The 15,684-nt window shown below is 43.0% G+C and overlaps 1 protein-coding gene across 1 annotated transcript in view; it reads right to left on the bottom strand.

Moving 5' to 3' along the window:
• LOC111978728 (complement C1q tumor necrosis factor-related protein 1-like) overlaps positions 1-7,613 on the bottom strand; it is a 30,919-nt gene extending 23,306 nt beyond the window's left edge. Inside the window, exon 1 of the mRNA XM_024008955.2 lies at positions 7,373-7,613. The gene's annotated coding sequence lies outside the window, so the exon portion shown is untranslated. The remainder of the gene's footprint in view (positions 1-7,372) is intronic.
• Between the last annotated feature and the right edge of the window lie 8,071 nt (positions 7,614-15,684).

The following is a 15,684-nucleotide window of genomic DNA, read 5'->3' as shown; positions in this document are numbered from 1 at the left end:
GTCGTCTCAAATAAAACTGTGAAGGACCTCGGCATTACTCTGGACACTGATCTCTTTTTTGACGAACTTATAAAGACTGTTTCAAGGACAGCTTTTTTCCATCTACGTAACATTGCAAAAATTATAAACTTTCTGTCCAAAATGATGCATAAAAATGTATCCATGCTTTTGTCACTTCTAGATTAGACTACTGCAATTCTCTACTTTCCGGCTACCCAGGTAAAGAACTAAATACACTTCAGTTAGTGCTAAACACGGCTGCTAGAATTTTGACTAGAACCCCAAAATTTGATCATATTACTCCAGTGCTAGCCTCTCTACACTGGCTTCCTGTTAAGGCTAGGGCTGATTTCAAGGTTTTACTGCTAACCTACAAAGCATTACATGGGCATGCTCCTACCTATCTTTCCGATTTGGTCCTACCGTACATACCTACACATACGCTACGGTCACAAGACGCAGGCCTCCTTACTGTCCCTAGAATTTCTAAGCAAACAGCTGGAGGCAGGGCTTTTTCCTATAGAGCTCAATTTTTATGGAATGGTCTGCCTATTCATGTGAGCGATGCAGACTCGGTTTCGACCTTTAAGTCTTAATAGAAGACTCATCTCTTCAGTAGGTCCTATGATTGAGTGTAGTCTGGCCAAGGAGTGTGAAGGTGAACGGAAAGGCACTGGAGCAACGAACTGCCCTTGGTGTCTCTGCCTGGCCCGTTCCCCTCGCTCCACTGGGATTCTCTGCCTCAAACCCTTTTAATGGGGGCTGAGTCACTGGCTTACTGGTGCTCCATGCCGTCCCTAGGAGGGGTGCGTCACTTGAGTGGGTTGAGTCACTGACGTGATCTTCCTGTTCGGGTTGGCGCCCCCCCCTTGGGTTCGTGCCGTGGGGGAGATCTTCGTAGGGTATGCTCGGCCTTATCTCCGGATAGTAAGTTGGTGGTTGAAGATATCCCTCTAGTGGTGTGGGGGCTGTGCTTTGGCAAAGTGGGTGGGGTTATGTCCTGCCTGTTTGGCCCTGTCCGGGGGTATAGTCGGGCCACAGTGTCTCCCGACCCCTCCTGTCTCAGCCTCCAGTATTTATGCTGCAATAGTTTATGTGTCGGGGGGCTAGGGTCAGTCTGTTATATCTGGAGAATTTCTCCTGTCTTATCCGGTGTCCTGTGTGAATTTAAGTATACTCTCTATAATTCTCTCTTTTTCTCTCTTTTTCTCTCTCTTTCTCTCTCTTTCTCTCTCTCTCTCGCTCTCTCGGAGGACCTGAGCCCTAGTACCATGCCTCAGGACTACCTGGCCTGATGACTCCTTGCTGTTCCCTGCTCGTGCTGCTGCTCCAGTTTCAACTGTTCTGCCTGCGGCTATGGAACCCTGACCTGTTCACCAGACGTGCTACCTTGTCCCAGACCTGCTGTTTTAAACTATCTAGAGATAGCAGGTGCGGTAGAGATACTCTGAAAGATCAACTATGAAAAGCCAACTGACATTTACTCCTGAGGTGCTGACCTGTTGCACCCTCTACAACCACTGTGATTATTATTATCTGACCCTGCTGGTCATCTATGAACATTTGAACATCTTGGCCTTGCACTGTTATAATCTCCACCCTGCACAGCCAGAAGAGGACTGGTCACCCCTCATAGCCTGGTTCCTCTCTAGGTTTCTTCCTAGGTTCTGGCCTTTCTATGGAGTTTTTCCTAGCCACCGTTCTACACCTGCATTGCTTGCTCTTTTGGGGTTTTGGGCTGGGTTTCTGTACAGCACTTTGTGACGTCAGCTGATGTAAGAAGGGCTTTATAAATACATTTGATTGATTTATTGGATGGCTGTCTTCTGATTTATAAAATGGTGGGAAATCAATTAAATAAGTCATATAAACATATTAATATATTTTTAAGTAATTCTATTGCCTGATTTTGGGGACTGTCAGCTTAAGAGTTAAGGAGCATCAGGTACTGCTGGAATGTCTAGCAATGGCATGTCCATCTATTGTGAGAAATTACACTGGTCCCTCAAAACATTTATAAAGTATTTATACAATTTTAAAAAGACCACACTTTAGATGAGGCCATGCAAAAATACTTAATTAATGATTAGTAAACGGTTTATAAGGACCCATATTAAACATCTTATGAATAATCTTACGAATCATTATAAATACTTTAAAAGTTGTTTATAAATGTGTGAATAACTAGGTTACTAACATTTACAAATGTGGGAGTACTGACTAATAAATGAAACTATTTACTGATCCATTATAAATGCTTTATTACATGGAGTTATTATAAAGTGCTACCCAAGTATTTGTATTTACATTTGCAATTACACACCTTCACTACAACAACATTTTCAGAAAACAAAGAAATACAATTGTAGTCACTATGACTGTGATATGTGGTTGTTTATCTACCTTAGTTGAATTCACTGACTTTAAGAGTGTCTGCTTTTTGACCAAAATGTAATTGTAAAAAATGAACAATTGCAAAGCACACTGGGTGTTATTATTGGCCTTCTTTCGGGGGCAGAGCTCATTATAATAATACCCAGCTTGCTTTGCAAGCATTCATTTTTATATTAACACTTTGATCATTTAGCAGACACTCTTATCATACCATAGTGTCATGAGACATCTGACACCAATGCAGGGTGAAAGTCGGCCACAAAATTATGAACCCCTGTAAAAACAAATGGTATAGAAAAATATTTCGTAATTTACAACAAACAAGTCAAATACAAATTACAGGTCTCAAAAATATCTTGTACATTGGATTTTAGTTAAAGCAATTGAAATAAGTATCTTTGCACACACACACGCACACACACAGTATGATAACATGCCAGGAGCATTTTCACCTGTAGCACGATAGAGGACCAATTAAACAAAACACCTAGGTTGCATTCCAAATGGCACCATATTCCCTATATAGTGGCTTACTTTGACAAGGGCCCAGCAGACTCCTTTGTGCCTTGGTAAAAAAGTAGTGCACTAAATAGGGAATAGGGTGCCATTTGGGACGCAATCCTATTAATGACATAGTGAAGGCTAAGAACAACAACATGGAAATAGACCTGTACTCACTGGTAGAGTATACAGACCTGTACTCACTGGTAGAGTATACAGACCTGTACTCACTGGTAGTGTATACAGACCGGTACTCACTGGTAGTGTATAACAGACCTGTACTCACTGGATTAGAATATACAGACCTGTACTCACTGTAGGTATACAGACTGTACTCACTTGGTAGAGTATACAGACCTGTACTCACTGGTAGAGTATACAGACCTGTACTCACTGGTAGTGTATACAGACCGGTACTCACTGGTAGAGTATACAGACCTGTACTCACTGGTAGAATATACAGACCGGTACTCACTGGTAGTGTATACAGACCGTACTCACTGGTAGAGTATACAGACCTGTACTCACTGGTAGATATACAGACCGGTACTCACTGGTAGAGTATACAGACCGGTACCACTGGTAGAATATACAGACCTGTACTCACTGGTAGAGTATACAGACCTGTACTCACTGGTAGAGTATACAGACCTGTACTCACTGCTACAGTATACAGACCTGTACTCACTGGTGGAATATACAGACTGTACTCACTGGTAGAATATACAGACCTGTACTCACTGGTAGAATATACAGACCTGTACTCACTGGTAGAATATACAGACCTGTACTCACTGGTAGAGTATACAGACCTGTACTCACTGATAGAGTATACAGACCTGTACTCACTGGTAGAGTATACAGACCTGTACTCACCGGTAGAGTATACAGACCTGTACTCACTGCTAGAATATACAGACCTGTACTCACTGGTAGAGTATACAGACCTGTACTCACTGGTAGAGTATACAGACCTGTACTCACTGGTAGAAATATACAGACCTGTACTCACTGGTAGAATATACAGACCTGTACTCACTGCTAGAGTATACAGACCTGCATTGCTGTAAAATACTTCCGAATTGAATGAAAGTTGCGGTGCACAGTGCACTGTTGAGATGCTGGAATTGTTTTTGGATGAATGTGCGAAGGTATCCTACTTTTTTTGATGATTGGTTTGTTTCATTAAAAGGTAATACATTTTTACTGGCCTCTGCCTGCGGCCTCTAAGTCCGACCCTGAACCTCATCAAACTTCACTGGCTCCCTATCCAATTCCGTATAAACTTCAAGACCCTCAAAACAGCTTCTGTAACCGTTACTGAAAATGTTGTTGTAGTTAACAATACATTGGTCTTCAAAATAATTGTAATTACAACAAGATAGCTTATGATATATCCCGATAGTGCCAATACAATACTGAGATATTCATGGAAACTCGATGTCAGAGCAAAGAAACACAGTGCAATACAGTGAAAGGGACTGTTAAACTGTAAGAAAATTATTTTTACAGTATTTTACTGTAATTACAAGGGATTAGAGGAAGCAGGTTGGCTGTATGCATTTGCATATTACATAGTATTATTGAATACTCGTTTTTTTAATCACTTTCTCTTCTAGAGGCCTAAACAAATGCTTCCAAACTGGTTGTGATTACAGTGCAAAACAGATTAAATGGACATGGGTAAATTGTGAAGCATTAAAAGGTTTAAGACCCACTACCACTATAGTGATGTTACATTTGATACCGCCGCTCCGGGGCATGCGTCGGAATCGCTTAATTTATACCGTAGCAGTGTGCTGATGCCTGTCTCGCTTTATCAGAAGCACGTGATCAAACCTGATTGGTTTGGCATTGGTTTCGGTGGAAGACAAAAAGGCTACACTGCCCATGCGCTCCGGCATGTGTGACATTATCTCTAACAATTTGACTTTTCTAAATTCTTATGACCAGCAGGTGCCAGTAGTGTACACTGTGTTGATTAATGCCTCAAGTAATTAACCTGTTTTTGAAACAATTGGCTGGAAAGCCTCAATGGTTCAGGAAGCTTAGTTTCCCCATCACTAGAGACCTATTTCTTGTACACAAAATATTTAGGGAACTACTACCACATATCACTTAAATTGGTACAGGCCTCGCAGTAACGGATGCAACAAATACAGCCACTTACAAGGCAAGCCTTAAAATATGTTAATGAGTCAATATCTTCCCAAAGCCCATGAAACCCTACCGCTTCAAAGAGTATCTTAAATAATCCTTCACCTCACCTTGACCCCCCCCCCCCAATTTGTATTTATTTGATAAAAATAATGATCCTGAACCAGCACTTGACTCCCCCCCCCTTGCTAGCTCTGACTTTGCTGATAGTTACTGTATTGAGGAACGTGTAGTTACTATGCCGTGATGTGCTTGTCCCACCTAGCTATCTTACGATGAATGCACTAACTGTAAGTCACTCTAGATAAGAGCATTTGCTAAATTACAAAAATGTAATACCATGCACCCACTAGTGTTGAAAACAAATTGGGCTCTCATGGTATGCTACTGTATTCTACATTTCAGTAAATTACTAGCAGCAATTAGCCAATAGATGATAGAGTATCAGAACAAAGTGTGTAAAATTACTAAAGTACACTATATTACGATATTCTGTGTGGGTACAGCATTCTTACTCATGGGTGCAACAAATATAGCCTCTTACAAGGCTCGCCTTAAAATATGTTAATGAGCCAGAGACTTTCCCCGCCTACAACATTTTCCCACGATGTACCATAATGAATACTGTAAAACACATTTACAGTATTTTACAGTGCATTCTACTGTGTACTGCAGTTGAAATTACAGAAAGGTTGTACAGTGTGCTGTTAAACAAATTAACAGCACACTGTAATTCCACAGTAATTTATTGCATTCAGTTTATACAGTATCATACAGTTGATTAACACAGTAGGTTACTGATAAAATTACAAAAACGGTGTAGAGAATGCAGACAAGGATTGAACAAGTGCAGTGCCTTTTGACGGCAGCAATATTTTTGGTTAGGGAACTACTGTAGAAGAACATTGTTTTGTTATGTAAGGTAGGATGTTTAGACATTGCTTTCTGTATTCGCTGACACTCCCTCTCTCTTTCTATCCCTCTCTCTCAAGGCAGGACATGACCGGTGCAGAAGCAGTAAGTTCAGCTGCAGCCTACAGGCATTGTGTTGGTATGCCTGTCACGACTCCCGCCGAAGTTGGCTCCCCTGCCTGTTCGGGCGGTGCTCGGCGGTTGTCGTCACCGGCCTACTAGCCGCCACCGATCCCTTTTTCCTTTTCTGTTAGTTTAGTCTTATTAGTTGCACCTGTTCCTATTTGTGTTTTCTTGATTTTCTAGCCTATTTAAGCTTGTTAGGCCCGCTCTAGTTTGTGTTCACGTTTAGTGTTGGCTGTGGTTTTGTGCTCCGGACCGTTTTTACCCTGTGTTTTGGGTTGGTCAGTGTTTTCCGCCCTGTGTTTGGGCATGACCATTTGTGCCGGAATAAAAGTGCCTATTTTTCTTGAACCCTCTGCACCTGACTCCTACCTTCCACTCCTATTCATCCGTGACAATGCCCAAAGAATTCCTGTTCCACATTCATTTCACTCAGATGCCTATCCCTCTCAAACCAGCTCTACTTCTGCTCTCTGATTATATCCCTGTCTTTATACTATCACCATTGTTACTGTCTAACAGAGAGACAAGGAATGAGTCCCAAATGGCACCCTATTCCCTATAGTGCACTACTTTTGACCAGGGCCTGCACTACAATATAAATAGGATGTTATTTGGGGCCAATTCAAGTATTTACGTGTCTGACTACACTGTCACGGGAGACAGGGTGAGGCAAAAACCATGCAGTCATCTCAGAACAAAACAAACACAGAAATTATCGACAAGTATCCAACGACAACAGAAAATAAAAGTTTAAAACGTGTCAGCCACTTGCTGTCAGCTAGCACAGTTCAGTGAGGTGCTGAAATCATTAATGATTTATCTCAAATGCATTCAGTCCCAGAATTGAATATAGGCCAGATGACACCACTACAGTACTTACTCAGTTCATGGTGACAGTTTTTGCTATCCAAACAAAAAATTCAACACTTTGCTTAGTGAAAACACTTTTCTGAGTGTTAGAGTGGTTAACTCTTACCACTGACCCTGCAGCCGCTGTAAAGCCTCAGAGAGATATATTCCTGTATTCTGACATGGGGTAGAGGGCATTTTAGTACGACATCTGGGAACGGTTTGTCACAACTCCACAGAAGCTGTGTGTGTGTCTGTTTGGACAGGCTTTGTTAACACATTTCATAAGGAATAGTGTCCAGTGGCAAAGACTATAGAAACTGGATCTGAGCGGAATGTGTTTATTAAAGTTTAATAGATATCTACACGTTATTCCTGACATTTAGATTTAATTCAACAAAATGAGCATTCTAGATAATATGACAACACTTACCGCTTCTAAGATTATGGATCCACAAGGCTATATGGAAAGGATCCTGCTTGCTTCTTTGACTTGGTTTTAGCCTGGTTTAGCCCACGTTTATCACACCGTCAGCCTTAGTTTGTCCTGGTTTTCTCCCAGTTAGTCTTCCTCAGATCCCTGCCGTCAGTCAGAGTGTGAGTGTCATCCTCCTCCAACTCTCCCCCTAACACTGAACACTGCTGCCTGCCTGCTGTCTGCAGAGAGACTAGGTCTTCAAAACAAGTGGAGTGGAGAGAGGGAGGGAGGAAGAAAAGGAGGGTTGGAGAAATAAAGGGAGGAGCACAGATAGGGATGAAAGAAAAATAACAACAAAACGAGAGAGAAAGGGCAGATACAAGGAGAGAGAGCAACTTGAGGGTCCTAGAGAGGAGAGCGGGAAGAGAGAGAGAAAAGAGACAGAGAGAGATAAGGAGAGAGCACAACGAAGGGACCCAGAGGACAGAGAGAAAGAGAGAAAGAGAAAGGAGGGGTAAAGTAGCTGAAACAAGATTTAACAGTTTGTCTGGACAAATTAAACAAATTGTTCTCCCAGCGTTTTGTTAAGAATCATCTGTTGTACTTCAATTGTTTGACAGATGTAAAGTGCATGTTTAGGTAATCCAACTTTAACCGACAGTGTTAGCCATTATTGTAATTTTATCAGTAATTTACTGTAGTAATCAACAGTATGATACTGTATAAACTGAATACAGTAGATTACCGTAGAATGCACAGTAAAATACTGTACATTTGTTTTACAGCACACTGTAAGAGCTTCCTGTAATTTCAAGAGTTATACAATGTAGAATGCACAGTAAACGCACAGCATCACAGTGCTACATTAGCTGTACCAATATAGATCCTGCTACGAGTCCAGGCTCTGTCACAGCCAGCCGCGACCGGGAGACCCATGGGGCGGCGCATAATTGGCCCAGCGTCGTCCGGGTTAGGGGAGGGTATGGCCGGCAGGGCTGTCCTTTCCCCATTGCACTCTAGCGACTCCTGTGGCAGACCGGGTGCATGCATGCTGATTGTGCGGAGGCATTGTGCGGAGCCATTGTGCGGAGGCACCGGTTAGTCGGGCTAATTGAGGTAATATGTACGTGAATGTATAGTTAAAGTGACTATGTATAGATGATAAACAGAGAGTAGCAGCAGCGTAAAAGAGGGGTTGGCGGGATGCTGGGACACAATGCAAATCGTCCGGGTAGCCATTTGATTACCTGTTCAGGGGTCTTATGGCTTGGGGGTAAAAGCTGTTGAGAAGCCTTTTTGTCCTAGACTTGGCGCTCCGGTACCGCTTGCCAAGCGGTAGCAGAGAGAACAGTCTATGGTGTTCTCTTCTCTTGCCGCGCTTCCCGTGGCTGGGGTCTTTGACAATTTTTAGGGCCTTCCTCTGACACCACCTGGTATAGAGGTCCTGGATGGCAGGCAGCTTAGCCCCAGTGATGTACTGGGCCATACGCACTACCCTCTGTAGTGCCTTACTAACCTCTGTACTACCCTCTGTAGCAGTTGCCGTACCAGGCAGTGATGCAACCTGTCAGGATGCTCTCGATGTTGCAGCTGTAGAACCTTTTGAGGATCTGAGGACCCATGCCAAATCTTTTCAGTCTTCTGAGGGGGAATAGGTTTTTTCGTGCCCTCTTCACGAGTGTCTTGGTGTGTTTGGACCATGTTAGTTTGTTGGTGATGTGGACACCAAGGAACTTGAAGCTCTCAACCTGCTCCACTACAGCCCCGTCGATGAGAATGGGGGTGTGCTCGGTCCTCCTTTTCCTGTAGTCCACAATCATCTCCTTTGTCTTGATTACGTTGAGGGATATGTTGTTATTCTGGCACCACCCGGCCAGGTCTCTGACCTCCTCCCTATAGGCTGTCTTGTCATTGTCGGTGATATTGCCTACCACTGTTGTGTCATCTGCAAACTTTATGAAGGTGTTGGAGTCGTGCCTGGCCATGCAGTCATGGGTGAAGAGGGAGTACAGGAGGGGACTGAGCACGCACCCCTGAGGGGCTCCAGTGTTGAGGATCAGAGTGGCAGATGTGTTGCTTCCTACCCTTACCACCTGGGGGCAGCCCATCAGGAAGTCCAGGATCCAGTTGCAGAGGGAGGTGGTTAGTCACAGGGTCCTTAGCTTAGTGATGAGCTTTGAGGGCACAATGGTGATGAACGCTGAGCTGTAGTCAATGTATAGCGTTCTTATGTAGGTGTTCCTTTTGTCCAGGTGGGAAAGGGCAGTGCAATAGAGATTGCATCATCTGTTTGAGCGGTATGCAAATTGGATAGTGCATTTCATGTAAAAAAAAATATGTCAAATTGAAATCGAAAACCATGATAATTTTTTAAATAATCTTACTGAAACCGAACTGATTTCAAAAAGCACTAATTGCTCAGCATTAGGTACTGTAAAATGGATTACTGTCAAATGGATTACAGTAGCTGTGCTCTAAAATAAATTAAAGTAACTTACTGGCCAATTGCTGCCAGTAAATTACAAGAAATTTGACAGGAAATGTTTTACAGTGTGAGGCCACAAAAGGTTTGATTGAACACTGTGATGATAATAATAGTGTGATGTGAGAAGGATTTCAACAGGACTGATATTAACATTTTTGACTTGGAAAGAAGCCAAAATAGTCAAGACGTTGTCAGTGAACAATACCACTCATGCTGCTACATGTATACTAATTCAACTGTAGGTATAGGGGTGTTAAATTATGCTTACATATCAAACTAAAACCATGCCTTTCTGCTTACGTGCAAATAAAGTTGGAGTTGTCACACTCACAACAACGTCATGTGCAGTCTCATGTTGGATGGAAATCCTAACTTCACTCACTTACCTTAGAGCTAGACACACACACGCGCACGCACGCACGCTCGCACGCACACACACACACACACACACACACATATCTGTAACTAGCTCCTTAATGTGATGAAGGACTGAATCCCTTAATGGTCTGAGCTGTAAAGGCTCAGTGATTTCTGTCAATCAACTCACTCCATTCTAAAGATTGAAGAGATGAATGATTGACAGATTGCTGCCCCATAGTGCTCTGGTCAAAAGTAGTGCCATTTAGGACACACCCAGAGACTAAAGCAGGGGTAGGCAACTAGATTCAGCCGTGGGACGATTTTTGTTGGAGCGGATGGTCGGCGGGCCAGAACATAACAAATAGACCACAACTAAGCCCCAAAAGAAATTGTATTTTCAAATGTAATAATTTCATACCTTGATTGCACTACATTATTTTGTTTTGTAATTTAAAACAGGACTTTGTTACGAGAGGCATATCTAGACAGCTGCTGTTGTCACCAACTCTGTTTAGTGGTAGGCTAGTTGACACACATGGCTTTGATACTGGTGTTGAGTGGTAAAAACATTCCCTGAATCCCCAAGGCCCTACTAACTCTCTGACACACACACACACACACACACACACACACACACACACACATAACATACACGATACACATACAATACGACACATCACACACACACACAGCAGACCACACCAACACACACACACACCCACACACACACCACACAACACAACACACACTACCACAATTGGTCTATTTTCTGTAGATTAAGTTTGGATTGCAGGTTCCCATACCTCTTTCACACTGAGGGCTTTCTCTCATGTCTCTTGAGATCAACCAACACAATATTAGTATCAGTTGGTTATTAATGGTTATTATTATGAACAATGTGGATTCATTAAGTTCCAGAGTAAAGAACCACAGGAAACGGAAGAGCCATGGTAGAGCCTGGGAGACTAAATAGGGGTTAGCCATACATAAATATGTATTTGTGTGTGTGTGTGTGTGTGTGTGTGTGTTGTGTGTGTGTGTGTGTGTTGTGTGTGTTGTGTGGGGTGTGTGTGTGGTGTGTGTGTGTGTGTGGTGTGTGTGTGTGTGTGTGTGTGTGTGTGTGTGTGTGTGTGTGTGTGTGTGTGTGTGTGTGTGTGTGTGTGTGTGTGTAAGTGCACTACTGACAAACTGAAACTCGCCAAACTTGGTTCTGACATGCACGTTATTTATTTTTCTGACATTCACTCAACCTACTCAGTTGATGAAGGAGTGAACTGCAGTGCTTACATACAGTAACAAACATGATCAAGATAAATAAAATATAATAAATAAAAGGTTATGCCATCATCTCACATCACGCCTATAGGAATGTCAGTCAAGACACAATCAAGTGAGATGACAAAAATACATAAAATCGAATCAAACGTTATTTGCCAATGTGCTGTGAAATGCACAAAAGAAGGTAGAGTGGATGAAATGACACTGGGAATAAAAAAATATTATTCAGCAGTACTATCAAATCACCAATAGATTGGACACGCTCTTGTCCCTATGTACAATTTATTTACATACTATCAACAGAAAAGAGCCATGGAACAGGTAGGCAAACGAAACAAGGTATTTTTTATTTAATTTTTTTTATTTAACCTTTATTTAACCAGGTAGGCTAGTTGAGAACAATTCTCATTTACAACTGCGACCTGGCTAAGATAAAGCGTGAGTTACACATGGGTTACACGTGAGTTACACAGAGTTACACATGGAGTAAACAATAAACAAGTCAATAACACAGTAGGAAAAAAAATAAAAAAATGAGTCTATATACATTGTGTGCAAAAGGCATGAGAAGGTAGGCAATAAATAGGCCATAGGAGCGAATAATTACAATTTAGCAGATTAACACTGGAGTGATAAATACAGATGATCATGTGCAAGTAGAGATACTGGTGTGCAAAAGAAGCAGAAAAGTAAATAAATAAAAACAGTAAGGGGATGAGGTAGGTACATTGGGTGGGCTGTTTACAGATGGACTATGTACAGCTGCAGCGATCGGTTAGCTGCTCAGATAGCAGATGTTTAAAGTTGGTGAGGGAAATAAAAGTCTCCAACTTCAGCGATTTTTGCAATTCGTTCCAGTCACAGGCAGCAGAGAACTGGAAGGAAAGGCGGCCAAATGGAGGTGTTGGCTTTTGGGATGATCAGTGAGATATACCTGCTGGAGCGCATGCTACGGTGGGTGTTGTTTATGTGACAGTGAACTGAGATAAGGCGGAGCTTACCTAGCATGGACTATAGATTACTGGAGCCAGTGGGTCTGGCGACGAATATGTAGCGAGGGTCAGCCGACTAGAGCATACAGGTCGCAGTGGTGGGTGGTATAAGGTGTTTAGTAACAAAACGGATGGCACTTATAAACTGCATCTAGTTTGCTGAGTAGAGTATTGGAGCTATTTTGTAGATGACATCGGCGAAGTCGAGGATCGGTAGGATAGTCAGTTTACTAGGGTAAGTTTGGGGGCGTGAGTGAAGGAGGCTTTGTTGCGAAATAAGAAAGCCGATTCTTGATTTGATTTTGGATTGGAGATGTTTAATATGAGTCTGGAAGGAGAGTTTACAGTCTAGCAGACACCTAGTATTATGAGATGTCACAATATTCTAGGTCGGAACCGTCCAGGGTGGTGTGCTAGTCGGGCGGGCGGGTGCAGGCAGCGAACGGTGAAAGCATGCATTTGGTTTTACTAGCGTTTAAGAGCAGTTGGAGCCACGGAAGGAGTGTTGTATGGCATTGAAGCTCGTTTGGAGGTTAGATAGACAGTGTCCAAGGAAGGGCCAGAAGTATACAGAATGGTGTCGTCTGCGTAGAGGTGGATCAGGGAATCACCCGCAGCAAGAGCAACATCATTGATATATACAGAGAAAAGAGTCGGCCCGAGAATTGAACCCTGTGGTACCCCCATAGAGACTGCCAGAGGACCGGACAACATGCCCTCCYATTTGACACACTYAACTCTGTCTGCAAAGTAGTTGGTGAACCAGGCAAGGCAGTCATCAGAAAAACCAAGGCTACTGAGTCTGCCGATAAGAATATGGTGATTGACAGAGTCGAAAGCCTTGGCCAGGTCGATGAAGACGGCTGCACAGTACTGTCTTTTATCGATGGCGGTTATGATATCGTTTAGTACCTTGAGCGTGGCTGAGGTGCACCCGTGACCGGCTCGGAAACTGGATTGAGGCTGTGTGTGTGTCACAGGAGGTTGGAGGCACCTTAATTGGGGAGGACAGCTCATTGTAATGGCTGGAGCGTTATAGGTGGAATGGTATCAAATATATTAAACACGTGGTTTCCATGTGTTTGATGCCATTCCATTTGCTCCATTACAGCCATTATTATGAGCCGTCCTCCCCTCAGAAGAAATGTCTATGATTCGTTCAGATTTGTATCTGGTCCACACCGACCAAATGTGTACTTATTTGTGTAAATGCATTTGATGTCAATGTCTGGAAAAGACGTCTAAAAGACGAATTTTCAATGTCATTTTGCTTATTGGGTAAGAACAGATAGAAAGGTCAACAAGAACCAGAGGAGGCTGGTGGGAGGAGCTATAGCAGGACAGGCTCATTGTAATGGCTGGAATGGAATTTATGGAACGATATCATATGGAAACCACATGTTTGACTCCATTCCATTTATTCCATTAGAACCATTACAATGAGCCTGTCATCCTATAGCTCCTCTCACTCGCCTCCACTGAGAAGAACATATAGGAAGATAGAAAGTGCCCTTCTCTCCAACAGAAACCTTACAGGCAGCGGTAAGTAGCTCACACACGCATTCAGTGAATTGGCAAGAGTACAAATCATCTGGGACCAGGCTAGGAGGGAGGGGATTAGGAGACAGATTAGTTAATACCCTAATAGACTAATTTTCATAGCTAATGTTACTTCCAAAGATTTTAAAAACTATATTTGTTACCATGACTAGCTAACTAGTAAGTGGCAAACAAAAGTCTAGCGTAGGTGACGGCTAAAAGCTATACTTAGCTAGGTAGATAGCTAGCAGTAACGTGCCCCAAACACTCCATCTAGTTCTTCAGGTATATCATCTGCATTAACTTCCAGCGCCACCCCAGAGATAACCCCCTTGATAGGTGCCCTGCTTTGAAGACCCACACACTACACATTCCATTCAGATAACTGTTTAAAGGGCACAAAGCACGCTTCTTCTGCTCCGCAGACACCAAACAAAAAAAGAAAACACTTGTTATTCTAACTGACGCCGCATTACTCAACACATCCATGATTTTTATCGAGATTTCCTCCAACCCCCATGTTATCCAGCTTGATGAGTAGGCCTTCCTTCCACATCATATCATAAGCCTACATCAAAGAAAACGGCTACCACCACCTCCTTATTTGTCTGTGCCTTCCGTTTGACTGACTCAAGGCACAGTACAGGATCCATCGTTCCCCTGCCTTTCCTGAACCCACTTTGATCTGGTGACATTAGTCCTCTACTCTCCAGAAAGTACGTCAACCTTTCCGTTCTCATCCTTTCCATAAGTTTATATACATGAGATGTCAACGCTATCGGCCTACAACTTGAAGGACTAGTAGAGTCTTTCCCTGGTTTCCATATTGGCACCACTACCGCATGCTTTCAACTTCCAGGCAGTTTCCCTTCCTGCCACACCTTATTGTAAAGGCCCAATACTTTCCCCATTGCAGTGTCACTGAGATGAGCCATCATGATGTAACACATCCCATCCATCCCAGGAGATGTTACCCCAGCTTTAGCTAATGCTCTTGTAACCGATGTGAAATGGCTAGCTAGGTAGCGGTAGTGCGCGCTAGCAGCCTTTCAGTCGGTGACGTCACTTGCTCTGAGACTTGAAGTAGTGGTTCCCCTTGCTCTGCAAGGGCCGCGGCTTTTGTGGAGCGATGGGTAACAATGCTTCGTGGGTGACTGTTGTTGATATGTGCAGAGGGTCCCTGGTGGGGACTTTACAGGGACGCCGTAAAGTTATACTGTTACACTCTCTTCATCTCAGCCAATGTAAAAGGGCCATTCAATGTATCCCCCACTTCTGCTCTCTGATCCAGGACCCTCAGATGTTCTCCTCTGATCCCCTCTCTCCCACGCTTCTGTCAGATTATTTGAGCTGTGCACCTTCACAAATGCCTAGGCTAACATCTCTGCCTTCTCCATATCTCTCACTGCAACAATCTCCCCACTTTTCAGCACAGGGAGATCCCAATCTATTCTGACCCCACTCATCCTCTTAATCATCTCCTATACAGTACCTTTCCCACAGAAGTGGTCCTGCCTATGTTTCCACAGAACCGGCACCAATACCCTCTCTTAACTGTCCTAATGATTGTTCTTACTACTGCTTGTTTATACTGAATCAGGTGCTAGTAATTATGGAACCTTTTCAACATTCTGAAAGCCCTGTTCCTACACTTCACTATTTCTCTACACTCT

This window comes from Salvelinus sp. IW2-2015, linkage group LG18 (genome assembly GCF_002910315.2).
Source record: "Salvelinus sp. IW2-2015 linkage group LG18, ASM291031v2, whole genome shotgun sequence".
NCBI classification, from domain to species: Eukaryota; Metazoa; Chordata; class Actinopteri; order Salmoniformes; family Salmonidae; genus Salvelinus; species Salvelinus sp. IW2-2015.
Note: the sequence above shows the minus strand (reverse complement) of the source record. Positions and strands in the feature narration are given on the sequence as shown.